Raw genomic sequence first — 16,904 nt, 5'->3', positions numbered from 1 at the left:
GTATTAGGGAATACACTTTCTGCTCTAAAAAAAAAACATGTTGAACCATCTAAAGCCAAACAGTCTAAAAACAGAGTTATTAATAAGAAGGGGAAGTCGAAAAGGAGTTGTGACTGGAAAAAAAGGGACAAAAATGCAGAGCAGATGAGAGTTACACACATAACCTACTGTAGGGATAAGCAAAGTGAAGGGTTTGATTTGGGGTACGCTTCCCAAGACGTCCCATCAGTCCCCAGAAGGGACTCTACTGCTCTGCTCAGTGTCACGACCAGAGCGCAGGGGATGTGCTTTCTGTGCCACATCATCAGAGCATTAAAACATCAGAGGGTTGATGGAGGAGCATCCAGATGAAATGTGAAATATTGGATATTTGTCACTCACCAGGTTTTTCAACCCGTATGTGCTTCAGCCTGGTCCCATCCCAGTGCTGCTCCTCTCTCCCATCAGGCTCTGATAAACTCATACAAGGTTACTCTAACGAGAGAACCAGTAAATTTGATGACACCCACAAAGCATGTCACTGGGGCAGGGGAGAGCCCATTTCACATGCAAAACTGGCCAGCAATCAGAAGGTGCTTCTGCGTGTGATGAATGACGGCTCGTTGGCAGCGCAGGAAGCATGGCACGGCGCAGACCTTCACAAACACGGCTCCTCGGGAGCCTCTCGTACTCCCGGGGATCAGAACTCAATTTAAAAGATGAATTATGTAAACAACAACCCTCTTACCATCCCATCGGACCAGTTAAACTGCCAGAAGTCAGCAGATGTTTTAACTGAGTTCCTCTTGTCTGTAGTCGGGCAAGCCTTGACGCTTCTGGGCGTGCTCATGTTTTGGAAACGAGGAGACAGCCGTGGTGTATCTTCCTCTAACAACAAAACAAAATTAACCTGGTAGGTAGCTTTGGAAGGGCATTGCTGCTGCCTGTCTATGGCACCATCCTGTCGAGGGCTGTCCCAGCCTTTAAGTTACCCCTGAGGGATACCTTTGCCTGTGCTCACCCGGGGTGTTTTGGGGATGGGGTTGGTTTGGGTTTGGTAGGACCTCAGCATTCCTAAGCGCGTCTCCCTGGAGTCGGTGCAGGCCACGCAAAACTGCTGTAAAGCAGCTCGGGCTCTTTTCTGCGTGAGGGAGAGGTTATTACCTGTCCTCAACGCTAAAAAGGATGTCAGGACTCCTAAAACCATCAGATTAAAACCACATCTTGTCTCCACAACCACAGAGGCTACAAAAGAGTATAAAAATTGAGATAGACACATAACCAGAATCCAGGTGATGGGACTTTGCAAACTCTGCGTGTCTTGTCACTTACGGTAAATCTGAAGCATCTCAGGCAGGGCCGAAGTAACAACAGGAAAGTCAGTCGGGCTGTAACTAAGCAAAATGTCATTTCCTTGAAAAAACTTTTACTTTTGCTATTCTCCTACATTCCAAGAACACAAGTTCTGTGTACCCTGGCATCAGTCTTCATGCCCAAATCATTGTAATCCTGTGGTTTTAATGTAGGGTTTGTTATTATAAGTGAAGCTTTGCTGCAGGTTTAGTGACACAGCCAGTTCTTCAGCAAAATGGGAAATGGTAATTTTAGGAAAGGCAACAGCATTTTTGTTGTTGGGCCAGAGGTTTTCACTGCAAAACTCCGTACGTGCTTTACAAGAAAGAAAATAGTTTAATCACTAGAAAATCTTTCCAACACCCCTTAGGGTTTAGGTTTTTATGACACACAGGAAAAAAAAAAACAGACTCTGAAAGAAATGCAGTTTCATCCTGAGTGCTCTCTCCCTCCTTTAATCTAAAGGACTATCTACTGCAGCAATGGCAATTTTTCTGCTTTCACCTGAAAAGTGAAAATGCTGGTTCTTTGTGGGACAAGTGAGAATGGTTGTTTTCCCCAGATACAGGAGAGCCCATTTGAACCGTACTGAATTTTTGGAGACTTCACCTTCAACCCCACATTTTTTTATCACCTTTGTCTGCACTTTTTAAAACCAAATTTGCAATAAATGCTCAAAAGCCCCACATTACAATTTAATCACAAATGCGAGCAAATAATTAACATTTTAACTCCTATTGTAGCAGTTATTTTTGGGGCTTATCGTGTGGTTGAATACAAGGAAAGGCAGTGCAACAGCGGTGATTTTATGAGCATGTTGTACCTCACGTGGTACAAAACACATGGCTTGCTGCCCAGTTGCGTTAACCGAGGAGAGCGGTCAGGGCGACTAAATTCATAATCTGTTCCCCACCAGCATGATGAAAGTGCGTAACCTTCATATCCGAGCCCAGCCCTCAAGCCATGGGAGCGGATAATGCAGCACCTGAGAAATCCTGAGGGCAGCCCCTGAAAGTCAGACGTCTTCGCGGGGAAGTTTGACCGGTTCGGGGATGCTCAGCTCCTACCGTCGTATTTCTGAGTCCCTCTGGTGGCAGCAGCAATCTTCCATCCTGAGGGCTTGGGAAGAAAATCTGCTCTTTATTTTAGGCTTTAAAACATAGTGGTTGCACACAATCAGGGCACAACCTACCTATATTAGAGCATTTAATATCTTTAAAGGATAATGCTACTACAGCATCTGAAGGGGAAAAGTGCATTGTGAAGAGAAATCCTACTTCAAAGTGCTAGATTTCCTCACCCACGTTTCTTTCTATGTCGAACCCAGAATGACTTTATTCCTGTCATTTTGCACAGCATCCTCACTGCCAGCGCCCACGGAAACACCCAGAGCCGGTGACTAACTACAGTTTAGCCCAGCTTGGGCGGGAAGGGGGGCTTATAATATTGGTTGTTACTGTAAGTTTCAAGTTTTTCTGGGGAATCGGAGGGACGTGGAGTTAATTGCGGTGTATAAACTGCTGTTTATAAGAAGTATGTTGCTTTTTCTTCAAAATTGTAGCAGCAGCTTCACAGGATCTAAGTGCCCTTTAAAGTTATCTTGTTATCATTATATAAGCTTTTTTTGTCCTTGTTTGGGAATGTATGTAAAATACAGCAGAGAGAAAGGCTGCATCAGTTGGTGCCAAAGTATCTGGGGGTTTGGATGGCCCAGGTTGAGTTTGGTGAAAGCAGAGGAAGGAGCTCGCTGCTGGCCAAACCTCTAGGGTGCCACGAGCTTCTGTCAGACACCCAACATTGAAAGAAGTTATTGAGAAGGTTTGTTAAAACCCTAAATGGCACATATATTAAAAATTATACATCTTTCTGCTCAGGAATCCAGCTTTCTGCCCACACCGAGTTTCAAGTGTACCGTATGTCACCTTTGGGGGAGGCTGACTTCATCCCAGCAGGTTTTGAATGGTCAAAACTGAGCTTTGTGATCTGTGGTCCCAGCTAGAGCCTTCCTCTCCCCAAAGAAAAGGTTCCCAAAGGGATATACCAAAACAAAATTGCAGCAACATTTTTCTTTTTTTTTCCCCACCCAAGAAAGGGACGATTAAAAGAGGAAAGGGGAAAACAAATTCTGAAGAATTCTTCTGGCATTTGGGCTCTTACTTCTCTGGTTCTCCTTGAAACGCATTTATAAATTAAATTTTCATTTAAATGAAACATTTTTGTAAATATTACGAATGCTTCTACAGTGACAAACAAGGTGAAGAGTTAAGAAGCATTTGTCACATTTATTAGAGGAGGCTGAACTTCGATATTGCAGAAGACCCCACCCAAAGCCCTCCATCAAGGTAGCTGATGGGAAAGTAGTAAATGGTGGAAAATCAAACCATCCAGCAATATTAGCTGTGCGTGGCAGAGGATACAATTCTAAAACCAGAACGGTGCTAATGGTGGAGAAGTAAAATCTGCGAAGTTCATTTCGGCTTGTTTAGGCCAGTGGCTCTCCAAGACATCGTTAACCTTTCCTTGTGCATTCCCGTTAGGGTCCTGAATTCAGCTCCTGAATTCTTAACTAAAACCAAACACGATTTCATCCAAACAAAGCAAGGGAGATTCCTGAAACTAAATGTGGTGTGTCCATAAACACAGCGTTTTGGAGACAAGTCACTGCTTCATATATGCGCTCCTGCAAACCTCATCAGGGACGTCCGTGAATACACAACACTTCTATGCCTTTTAGGTTCTTTTAAATATCAGCTTGACATTTGAGAACCACAAGGCTGGCGCTTGCAAGAAGCGTCCCAGGAAAAGGCACTACCTAGCAATTACTGCTCAGGCTGCACTGAACTTATCTTTCAAAAACATGGAAGGATGGAGAAGGTAAATTAACTGCAATGTCGTAATGCCAGAAGGGGAGAGAGTGGCACTCTTGAAGGCACACAGAGAGAGAGGACACCTACACCTTCAGGGACATGCTGGTCCCACCAGGCAAGCTGTGCATGGCAGTGGGCAGCACCAGCTCCTGTGCCGAGCTCCTGCAGCACCCTCCCTTTGGAGAGCACGGGCTGACAGCCAGCTCCCAGCATTGCACTGCTCAAAGTCCCCATAACCCCACTGATTTAAACTGAGTTTCTACTTTATTTGTAACAGATCTTTTTTTCTTACATTTAACGCTGTAGAAGGCAATGTCTTATAGGAATGGCATTATTAGGAAATCAGCTGGAGCCCTAGTTACCTCTAGCCACCACATTTTGAAAGCAGCTTTCTGCCCCTGGGCAGCGTTCAGATGAAGGAGCAGTAGCAGGACCACATCCAGCCCCCGCCTGCCTCGCGCCTCGCGGTAGCAGCGGTTATCTGATCCCACTCAAGTGGATATGTTTATCTTCCTTCACATCATCTGCTGGGGGGGACTCGCAGGCCATTCATCCCGAAAGCACTAGTGCTGTTGTTAAGTAACCCAGGCAGGCTTAGCGCAAGATAGCTAATAAAATCCAGAAGAGATTTACAAGGTTTTTGATGTTGGAGGTGCCTATTGAGGCCGCACTCACCATCGGAGCTGAAGAGAGTATCTGAAATGGGGGGAGGTCAGAAGTCCTGGCTTCTCGTACAAAATCACCCCTGACTTGCACCGTGACCTCAGGGAAGTCGCTTATTCTTGTGCCGCTGGTCACTAACTGCCTAGAAGACAGCGACAGTTTCCATCATCCACACAAGCGTTTTAAGGCATCACTGAAGTGCATGAAATGCTTTGAGATCCTTGGATGAGAGGCGCTACCCACAGAAGGGAAGAGCGCTCCTTGTGGGGATAACTTGGGGTTCGGGTTAGCCATTAATGGTCGAACGGAGGAAACGTTTGTGTACCAGAACTTCTCTGCTTTTGATTAACGGCAGCCGGTCAGCAAAGATGATCGTGTAGCTCACAGCAAAGGCAGCTGTGCTCGGCTGGATTTGCTGGGAACACGGCTGAAATGAGCCTCCTGATAAAAGCATCATCATTTCAGTGCGTCAGTACCCTCTCTAACGTCCCTCCTCAGGTGAGAAGGGGATATGGTGGGGAAGGAAAATCTTTCTTCTTTACCTCCTGGGAGCCTCTGCTTCCCGACGGTATGGGTTGGGAGCACTGGGGTCAGTGGAGGTAAAGGCAGGGCATCGCCCCCAGGCAGAGCCCGCGCCGCAGCCTGCTCTCACGGCAGGATCTCGGTGCAGAGGCGGCTGAATAGAAAGAATTATCCCAACGCTCATCACTGATCGCTGCACACAGCAGAGCTTCCCCGTCATTTTGTTGTTGGTATCTTTTTGGAATGATTAAATCTGTCGAGGAACCTCTGCTTGCCTGAGACACAGCACAAGGAATTCCCAACAGAAGCAGAGGAAATAGCAACCAAGTAACTTTTCTTGGCTGTTTTCATTTGTTTGTTTATTTTAATACAAAGATGAGTTTATTATGGGAAACAGCTCTCAAATTTCAAAGCGCTGCCTCTATCTTTGCAGCAGCTTCTCTTAAGCAGGATAAGAAAGTGAAGCTCTGCTGTTTACAGTGTTAGGGGAAAAGCTCCTTGCAGATCTGGCTTAATGGGGGGGGACACCATAGTGGAGGGATGAGGACAGAGCTGGAGCATCACTTTGTCTTTTACCTCCATCCATATAAGTGAATATTTTCTCTACCAGGCATTGTGTGCCCTGGGTATTCAGTATCTATCTCTGTTATTCAGACAAAAGCCTGTAAGAAGTCTTGGTTTTACTCCAATAGAAGACAAGAGAAAAAAAACCCTTTAAACCTATAACCTCACAGCCTCGGGAAACTGTTTGCGTCCCCCTCAAGTCAAGTCCTCGTGTTCAGAGCCCCACAGGGGCCCCATGGAAGCAGAACAAGAGGGGCCTTAGGTGTGAGGAGAAGGGCTTCGGCAGCTACCTGCAAAATACAAAAGTGAAATAGTTAATGTGTCACACTGAATTACTCATTAATCTTAATGAGACCACAGAGGAATTGCTTTAGGCTGAGCGGAGGCTCAGGAAGGCAATACTACATCAGCTTCCTGCTGCCTCCAGTTATAAGCCTTTACACCTGGCACTGAAATAGGATGGGGAGAGCTGGGGGCTCCAGAGGAGAGCACGTGCCCAGGCACCGACAGCTGCTGGAGGCTTCGGATTCTTGAAATCTCACCTCCTGTCAGGATCTCGGTGCAGAACCAGTATTTGATCTGACGGGCACACGCCTGTTTGAGACGCAGCCAAGCCCCAGCTTGACTTCCTTGCAAATCCTCTCTTCTTGCCCTGTTTACTGTGCACACAAGTGGAGCAGGAGGTATGGGAGCCTCTAAACTTCGCTACAAGCACCAAGCCCTCACAGTGCAGGGTTCGGAGATACAGAGGCAGTGGGCAATGGGAGCGGGACATCGCCGCCACTCTGATAGTGTCAAGGCGTAGAAAGAAATAGAGAAGCTCTCTGGCATGAGCATGTTGGCTTAGATCTCCAAAAAAGCATGAAAGCAATGTCTTAACAGGCATTTTTGTCTTCTGTCACATTTGTCGGTCAATGTTTGTCTTGCAGAGCTCCGAGGCATGTGTTTCAGACTCAGCCTGTGGAGGGTCTATGTACGATTACAGACTTATCCCAGGACCTGCCTTAACAATGTGCATTCCCATCGCTCTCCATAGGCAGAATCTCCTGTCCACATTGAAGAGAGCTTCTACGGAAAGATCGTGAATCAAGCTTATTTGTGCAATAGAAATATGTGCTTGTTTTTAGCCTGTTGCTGTCTTTGGCATTCTTACTTTAGTCTGAGGTTTTTCTTTTCTATCACCGCCTGTTCTGTCCTTTCTTTGTGTTACATTTCCTTCTCAGCAACAAGTTGCAGCCTCTCCCACGGACTCTGATTCCACCCTAGCTTTGCTCCATAGCTAAAAACGCCACCGCATATTCTGTAATACCCCAGTGAGAGTTTCAAGGCTTTGGGGAAATTTCCTATCTCTTGAATTTCAAATCTGTTGTTTCAGGTTGCCCGCAGAGAAGGCAGAAGTCTCTATTGATTTCCACAACCTAATCAGAAAGCAGGCGTGTTTCTGCAAGTGTGATTGCTATAAGCAAATCCTTCAACTACATTAGAGGAGTTACATCTGCATAGCCAGGAGTATAATTTGACAAGCTTTTCCTCTACTGTTGCTCCAGCTTCAACCTCCTCTGTCCCCTCATTTAGGCTGGTACAACTGTATTTGCAGCCTTGTGGTTTTAAAGGATTAAGCCATTTTACTTTATTAGATATCAACTCTATTAAACTTGGGCTTTTTTTTTTCCAATCAAGCCAAAAATAATTATTTCTTGACCTGATCAGATTCACTGTCGACCCCCAGGCAGCTAAACCAATACAGCTGATGGGCCGCGAGATGTGCGTGTGAAACGACACCTTAAAATCTGTTTTAAAAATCATGGGTGAAAAGCTTCAATACACGTGAGCTTGTTCTTGTTTAAAATATTGCTCAGGCCAGTAAATAGCTGAATTCACAATCCAACCACTGTTACCCCGCTGCAACTAGAAGTATCTCTAAGGCTTGTGTTCTCAGAGGATTTGGGCATTGCCTTCCGTTTCGTCCGTTCTGGCCAGTGACTGAGGCAGAGGCTTCCCTCTCTACAGATGCACATTAGCCCCCAGGGAGGCTTTGTAAAGCCTTGCGAGGCAGAATAACTGTCAGGAACCTTTACATCTTTGCCAGAGCACCCATGAAAACATAGTGCTGCACCTTTGATCCACGCTAATAATTTTTATGGTGGATCTTCAGTCTGGAAGGGACTACACACTTAAGGACTCAGCATGGGGGAGCAGTTCTCCTTACATTGCCTCTGAACCTGTGGGGTTTTTTCCCCTGTTCAATTTTCAATTATTTGATTCACACTTCATGGACTTCATTTCCTGGCACATTAACAGCTGGTGGTTTCGAAGGCTGCAGTTGGCAAGGGCAGGGTCTGGAATGGGTAGTAATTACTTGCTGAGCTCATTATAATTGTTTAGTTATTGAATGATTTGGAAAGGCAAGCAGGGCGAATATGTGGTTAATTAAGAACTCGTTTAATCACTGCTAAATTTAGCCTTCCAAAACAGCACTCACCCAGATTTGAACACCTTTGCTCGCCCACGCTGCTGGGGGAAGCAGGAATGCCTTCCCCCTCGTCTTTGACTTCCGTTACCGAGATGGCACTTGCTCTTCGCCTTGTGGTGTCATGGTTTGGTCCTATTCCCTACTGGCTCCAACCCTCCCACATTTGGCTCCATGGGCATTAAGATCTCTCGGAGGCTGCCAACAGTCTCCAGTGAGATGTTTAATTAGAAACAACTCACCTGTAAGCACTCAGGCCCTTTTGGGACCAAATTATCATCTGATGAAAAAAAATTACATTACAGACAGAATAGCGAAGCATGAGCGTTTAACAGAGCCCAGTAAGTGCGAGCAGGAGAAAAGCTTTCAAGCCCTTGTCATTTTTCTGTTCCTGCTGATCTACCACAGCTGCTGGGCACCTTTCTTCTGTTTGAGGTTTTGGTAATTGAAGGCTTAGGGAGCAAGTTTATCACCCAGAGGATGCTTTCTGGAGCCTGGACTAACTTCCAGGGGCTCTGGGGAGTCTGCAAGGCAGTGCTAAAGGCAAAAAAGTATTTACAACTTGTTGTCATGTCTTTACTGTTGCACCAAGAAAGTCAAGTATCTGTACGAGAATTCAGGAAGGCTTGTAAGTGAAAGGATTTTAGTTGAGGACTTTTGGGGAGAGTTTTGAGGGAAGGACTTAAATGGGAAGTAGCATTTGACTCAAGATGAGTAGAACTTAATTTTAAACAGTGAACAGATTTTGAATAATTATTTTGCTTTGCGCTTTTATACTTTGTCCTAGATTAATTTAACACATGATATTCACCACGCACAGTATCAGCCAGGTGTAACTACCACCTCAGATATGCCCAGGGGATTGGGCTGCAGCTGGCACATGCTCTTGAAAAGGGTACCCTCCTCCCAGCATGGAGGTCAACCGCAGATGTTCAGAAAGGAGGAAGAAAGAAAAAGAGAAGCCGTGAAACCCTTGCTGACCACAAGGAGATTTACCCCCTTTGCACTTGCAGAGGGAAAAATGTTTAGAGCCTCCAAGAGCTAGCAGCTCCTCCGATCCTGTCTGTAGTGCCCACAAAATAAAGAGGAGGAAGAGTCTGTACTGAACTTCATCCTTCACAATACACTTGAGAACGAAGTAAACTTATTTTTTCTGTTCGGGAAAAGACATTAGAATAAGCCAGATCTTGTACATCTGGAGACATGCCAGTCTTTTACAAAGGCATCCACAAAATTCTTATATTTTGCTTTTAATTTAAATGCTGCAAAAAAGGAAAATAATTTTTAAACAGGTTTTTCAGAGCAAACTCTGCAAGGTAGACTCTGCAAAACAGAAGAGCCGTCAAAGCAGGCCGATTTTAAAACCTGACAACCTTGACAGCCCCCTTGCAGCAACACAAAGCCACGTCATTTCTGCAGTTACCCATGGTTACAAAATTGTTGAATGAAGTGGAATCCAAACCTGTCGAGGGTTGTAACTCTCAAACAGGCAGAACAAATGATCTGGAATGATAACCAGTCGAGTACTCCACTGGGTCCTTAATTGAATATTTTGCCAAACCGCTCCAAAATAACGGAGCTCGTCCATTCTGAGTCTGGGCTGCTGAGGAGATGAGGAAGCTCCTGGTGGGATCTAGTTGTTTTTAAATTTATTTGTTTGTTTACAAGAGGGCAAGGCATAAGGCAGCCTTCAAGAGACCCTGTGATTTCAAGTAGAGAAAAGTTACGGGATGTCCTCTCCCTGCCTCCAAATGAAAAGAGTCAAGTTCACACGTGGGCGAGAATTAGTGTTTTCAATTAGTAATTTCTTCCAAATACGGCTGAGACATCTACTTTAGCAAAATAATTAAATAGTACATCAATAAAGTAGATGCCCTCAACCAAGTAACTTTGCTTCATTCCCCCCCTTAGTTTCATCAGCGCTACATGTATCGCGCCCTGGAGGGTTAATGTTTGTCTATTTGGGGCCACTTCCACTCCCAGGGCAGTGATTTTTAGGAAGGCCACGGCATGGCTGAGCCCCGGGCTGGCTGGGCACACAGCACTGCCGGCCACAGGCCGGGGTCCCGCGGGCAGCGGGGCGGCTCCTGCTGCCCCCTGCGAGTGCTCAGCCCGGGGACACCGCGTGGCCTCCGTCACGCTGCCAGCCAGGCACCCATCCAACCCTCTCACCTGCCCTGCCGAGGAAGCGGTAGCTAATCACAGCGGTTCCGTAAGTTCTTCTAACTATTCTTCCTGAAACATCCTGCTTTAAAGTAAGGCTTTATGCAAAATGTTCCTGCAAATTAGCTTCAAATTCTAGAGGAGCTTTAAATTTAAACAAACAAACAAACCAGCGGCTTTAATCATCCTCTGTGCTTTCTGGCCCTTCCTGCTGGGCATCTCTCAGGTGCCTGTGGATGTAGGCCACTGAGGCAGCCACACGCCGATTCCGTTCACCAGTTTTCTGCTGGATTGCGGGGGTACTGTGCTGGGAAGAGGACGACAGCAATGCTGTCAGGATCTTTTCTTCCTGTTAGTGACCCTGTCAAAGCATCTTTCTGTAGCACACCAGGGCAGCATGAATTTTCTGCCTCTCCCGTCAGCCTCCTTTCCTTACCGGTACCCAAGAAATTACAAAAAGTCAACAACTACAGAGTTCTATCAGCAAAGGATGGCTGGAGAAGTGCTGCAAACTGATCTCAACTCTCAATACTAAGAGAAATGTCTCTAAAAACCTATTTCAGTCTCTTTTTGTGAAGAGATCGCAAACTGCTGGAGTCCCTGTGCCATCAGTGAGTTTTACCACTCCTCATCACACATACCTGTGTGATATCAATCCCCATCAAGTGTCATTTGGGATGTTAGACCTTGCCGTTCAGCACTCTCCGTTACCCAGATTTAGCATTTACTCCTTCTCAGCTCCTCTTCAGCAGCAGGAGGTCTCGCCCTTCCCGTCACCTGTAATACCTTGCGGAGTCCCACAAAAGAGCACAAATATTATCTCCCATTCCCCCATAGAGCCTTTTCTGCTGCCACCACCTCCTTCAAGTCTCCAGATCTGGCAGATGTGTCTTCCCCATCCCAGCTGCCGACTGCATTTTGGAGTTGAGAGGCAGAGCACGCCATCCAGCCCCCACCATACCCTGAACCCCCTCCTGGGGGGGTCCCTACCGCCCACCTTGTGAGGGGCCAAGGGACACAAGGGTCGTCTCGCCCTCCTGCATGGGAGCGTGTGCAGGAATGCTTGTAAGCATCAATTTTACTGCCTCTTCCCAACATAAACTGGACAAATTGATGGAGTCCTGGCCCCAAGGATAAACACCGTCTGCACTGTTTAGAGTAACTGTCTCCTGAAAGGAGACTCGTGCAGCTGAGCTGCCACCCTTGCTGCTGGGGAGCTGCGTGGGGTACGGCAGGCGCCTCCAGGCTGGCGGCACTGCCCCAGCACAAACCTTCCCCTGCTACCAGACATGAACAGCAGCAGTCCTGAAGGAGGATTAAGACCAGAAAAAGTCTGCAGTTCACTCAGGTACCACAATAACAATCTTAAAACTTACTTTTCAGAAATGCAGAGGACTAGTGATCTTCACCTGAGCCACTTGTAAGAATTCCTGCCGAGGGCTGGTTTAAACCCATGCCCAAATACAGAGGTTGGCTTTTAGTTGCAGTACACCAATGTTACAAAATGCTTGGGTTTATGGAGTTTTTGTATTTCAGATTAGTTTCAGCTTTTTAGCTGTTTAGGAAGGGTAAATCCTCATGTGGTTAGGAAGCATTCTTGGCTATTATCTCTAAAAAGAACTTTAATATTTATGGTCAGGCTAGTACTTTTGAAGGAGACTGAGATGAGATAAGCTCATTAAGTCAAGCATTCTTTCCACACCTGCGCGTTCTTCCCAACAAAATAATATTTCTCAATTTCAAGGCAGCTAATTTAGAGACAGATTTTACTTCTTGCACTGATACAAACCTGAACTGCTGGGACGCTCCATGAATAAAGCTGGGATGTACACATGCTGTCCTCACCTTTCAGGGCCTTGAACACAACTGGACAATACCTGTCTTGTAAGTGTTACAGTCTGGTGCAGCTGGACTACTCAGAATGCACTCAGCAAGCATGCCATCACTATTAGAGAACTAAAATTTTATTAACTTAAAAAGACTTTGCAATATCCTAGTCCTATTCCCACCATTGTCTTCTCCGCACCACAAAAGTCCTCTCCAGCACCTAGGAAGTAGCTATGGATGTCTAGAGCAAGGAGTGACTGCAGCCTCGGGAGGCAGGCTAATAACCAAGCTGAGTCTTCTCCCCTGCTGCGCGTCCGTCCCCTGCAGGTCGTCCACAACTAAAGGTGAAAAAGATTAAGGCTCAATAACTCTGTCCAGCTGAGGGGCAGGGGAGAGGCAGACAATGACGTTGACTTTTTAAGGTAACTGATCCACTTACTCATTCACTCCACTTCATTCGTTAAAAACAAGGCTTCAAGGCTCAAAGCTTTCTGTTCTTTTTCAGTTCTGTCAAATGGTGCAATACAAGGATATTACTGTTCCTTATGGCCCTTGCCATGTTTGTAACTTCAGTATAGAAGCCCTTATAAGCGTACACACAATTACAGTACTATTACACCTCCCACTCCAGGGGAGTCTGGTGAAAAGCACAGCTGCTGTCAAACACCTTCACTTTGGCTCTGCTCAGGATCCTGCCAGGCACAAAGCTGGCCTGACCAGAGGACAGAATAATTAATTTACATCTGAACATCTCAAAAGTACCTACCTCCCTGTACCATTCAGCTATGGAAAGGCTTTTGATTACAGCCCATCTGTGCATGCTTTATGGCTGAAGTATTTAATTTAAGAAGAATGATTAGGAAGAAAAGTTTGAATGGGCTGCGCCAAAGCCTAGATAAAAGTCTCAGCTACAGAGCTGAAACGTGCTTAACTTGTATTGAAAGTGACAATTTTTGCAGCACACTGGAATTCACTGACTCACAAGCCATCTGGAAGTGCTAAAAGCATTTAGAAAACAAAGTCAAGAGGTCTCCAGTTCCAGTTGTTGAGATGAAAATACCAAGGCTCAAAGGTAGCAGGCTGTCAGCCGCGAAGATGGAAGGCTTCAAGGCTCTTGGCACTAGTAACTGTGATACGAGGGAGTGCCTTCATCCCGTCCCGAGCTGTGTGCTTTCAGCTGGGCAGTCTTCAAGAGAACACCCTTCCTGAGAAACCCATGTGCATTTGTTTTGTGCCTGTGCTGAGGCAGAGCAATGAGATTCTTCCTGCCTGCATGTGGCCTGAATGGATGAAGGTGTCCAACAAAGTGCGTGTATAACTAGAAAGGGAAAATGAGCAAGGAGAGGACTAGATTTCCAGCTACTGTGCAAGAATGAAAAAGCAGAGTAGAACCTCAGTGGGGAGTTCTGAGGAACAGATGCATATCCCCTACACCTCAGCTAAAGGATTACAAAACAAGTAAAACTTTGTGCTTTCTTACGGTTCTAAAAAACTCCAAGTTTTATCAAACCTTTTCTCCCCCCACCCCTGCCAAGGGAACATTTCTGTACACTTCTGTACATTTATGAACTCAGTCTTAATTTCTCCTTGAATTGTTTCTTATTTACAGGTCTAAATTCTGCCTAGTGCCAGAAGAGGTACTACAGACACATGCTATACATGGACGCCATTGCCTAAAAAAAGGCCTGGTTGATACACAAGATGAATGCAGAAGAAAGCTTAATTCAATACTTTTGAAATAGATGGATGCAGCAGAACTTATTTTAGCATCCTCAACATTCACTATTAATTCAAACAGAATATGGACAGGATAAATAGCTTAAGTAAAGGGTATTGAGGAAGAGTCCCACTGGAAGTTTTATGAAGGGTTTTAAGAGCCAGAGCTTTGCTGTCTGAAAGCTCATATTTTCCAGTTCGTTGTCTGATCTTCTAATGAAATAATGAAGCAGACTGAAGGGAGGGAAAACATCAGTTCAACATTGATAGGGATGTTTTGGTGTGGGAGAAATCTCCCGTAGCCACTCGCTGCCTAACACCGTCTTAACTTACCCCCTTGCTTGACTGACTTTCGTTGTATTTCTTTTTTCATATTAGTAAACAACAGTTTATTTTTATGTATTCCTCCCTATGGAAAGGAATTCCTTCCTAATTAATTTCTATCTCCCTTTAGAATAAAGAAATAACGGTGAAAACACACATTTACGGCCCACAGAACTGTCACAGTGAAGCAGAAATAATCCAAGTGCAAGATCACTTTTCTCACTTCTTTTGTGTTGAGAAGTACAAGGACTAAATGGGCTTAGAGTTTGTCTGGTTTCATGGCAGCCTTTTAAGTTTTGAATCACCTGGTAAAATGTGGCCTTCTTTTTACAGGGTTATTCAGTGAATCACATTTAAAGCCCTAATATGCAGAGAGGACTCCCAGAACACGTCTTCTCTTCAGTAACATAAATCAGAAATAAAAATGTTTGCTTGCAAGAGGGAATGGAAGAAATTACCATCCAGGGCCAACACATGCAGAACTGCTCCATTAGGACCTGCCATTGTTTATTGCCCCCAGATTAATGGTGTGGCTGGCAAGTTAATAAGCTGAGGAGGTCACCTCCGCAGGGCAAGTCCACCCAGAGACCTTACCCTGGCAGTGAAAAGCAGTCTCGAAAGAAAACATCACGATTCTTTTTTGTGGAGTCAGCAGCAAAGTATCCTGGCATCTACATAAACATCTTAATATAATTGTATAAACTGATGAACAAATAAAAGCCAAATTGTCAAGGTGTCTGTCCAGAAATATCATGCCTCAGTAACCTAGTTGGCTTTTTTATTGTTGTTAACAGAAGACTAGGAAGGGTATCCATTTCTAAAATGAACTTTTTGAACACTGGAGGCCTATTACAAGAAATTTCCAGAAACAAGGAACATGAACACTCCATAAATCTCAGCTTCTCTCTATCAATATTTCCTTCTAAAAGACGGGCTATGGTTTCAGGCACATGCTCCCTCTGTACTTCTATGCCACCGAGTCTTCGGTGTGAAGTCTCAGGTGAAGGTCTCGGTGAAGTTCATCATTAACAATAAATCTGACCTGGCAGCTTCAACCAGTCCAGACTCCTTGGACACTCTCAGGATTATCCAGCAGTAAACTTAGGTATTTTGAGATTGTGGCTTTGTTTGGATGGATCTAAAAGTTACAAAAATAAAGGAGATGGTAATTCCGAGGCTGATTTATTGATTTAATAATAAGAACTACCTGCACAAGGCATTCCTTGTTGCGATCACACAATCTGATCTGCACGTGTAGCATCTCGCTAGTCAATGAGATTTCCTTAATGCAAAACAGCCACTGACAAAGAACACACACCAAAAAAAGCTTCTGTAGTACCAGTTTCAAAAATTCAGTACTCACTGTCCACAAGTTATCATGAAAGACAAGAATGCTCATCAGCAGGCAACACTGATCCCTACCTTGTCATTATTTCAGCTAGATAAGAAAACAGGCAAGATGGCAATAAATATCTCTGAAATGAAGGGTGATGTTTCAAGTACAGACAATACTGGTGATGAAAGAAAAATAAGAGTATTTGGAAAAAATTAATGCTGAACAATGAAAAATTGCAAAACTTGAGCAACACTTGACAGTTCCACTAACATTACAAATTCTTAAAGATTAATATACCGCAGAGGCTAAAAGGGTTATAGGGAAAAAGCTGGTTCCTTTTCAGTTCTAGCAAGCCAGTCTACGAGTAAATAATGGACTGAGCTTCCATACCCTATTCAATATATGCTACAGGTAAAAGCTGAAGTACGCTGGGATGGAATTCAGAGGTGAAACAAGTGATTTGAGGGGAGATGGCGGACAGAATCAAAGAAAGGTGCAGTTTGGACACAGGACAGGGTTATTTTCCTTGGACAGTCCATCCTGAGAAGCTTTAGTACAAGCCACCAACACTCACATGGAAGATACGGAGTGCCTACACAGATACTTTGGGGATAACTGGATTGTCATTAAAAGAGAGTTGACTGCAGGTTTCAGCTAACATGACATAAAATTAGCTTTCAGCTTCCTAAGAAGGTTTACGAAAACAGAGATAAGGCAGAGTATGCTATAGTTCCTCATGGTATTTTACAAGGAACAAGAGACACCACTTTACAATGGCTGTCTTAGCCAGACTTCCTGAGAAGGCTGCCTTTCTGAACGAGGCTAAGATGATCACTGAATGCCAGAGCCATCTGCGGTTCAAAAAGGAAATAACTCTTCTGCTGTTCTTGGCATGTTTGGCTGGATGGCTGGATTTCCGCAAGAGACACAAAGGAGAGACAGGAGTTGGGAATTGTTGGGAAATTTTTTAATTATTGGGGGTGGGGGGGGGGCCCGAGGGGGGGATGGAAGAGGAGGAGGATGGCTCATTGTATCCAAAAAAAAAAAAAACCAACACAAAAAAAAGCGCCCTAACCTCTAGCAACGTTTCCTGGGTTTATTCCTGGAATGGAGATAAGAC

This window comes from Phalacrocorax aristotelis, chromosome 16 (genome assembly GCF_949628215.1).
Source record: "Phalacrocorax aristotelis chromosome 16, bGulAri2.1, whole genome shotgun sequence".
Taxonomy (NCBI): Eukaryota; Metazoa; Chordata; class Aves; order Suliformes; family Phalacrocoracidae; genus Phalacrocorax; species Phalacrocorax aristotelis.
This window is presented reverse-complemented; position numbering follows the sequence as displayed.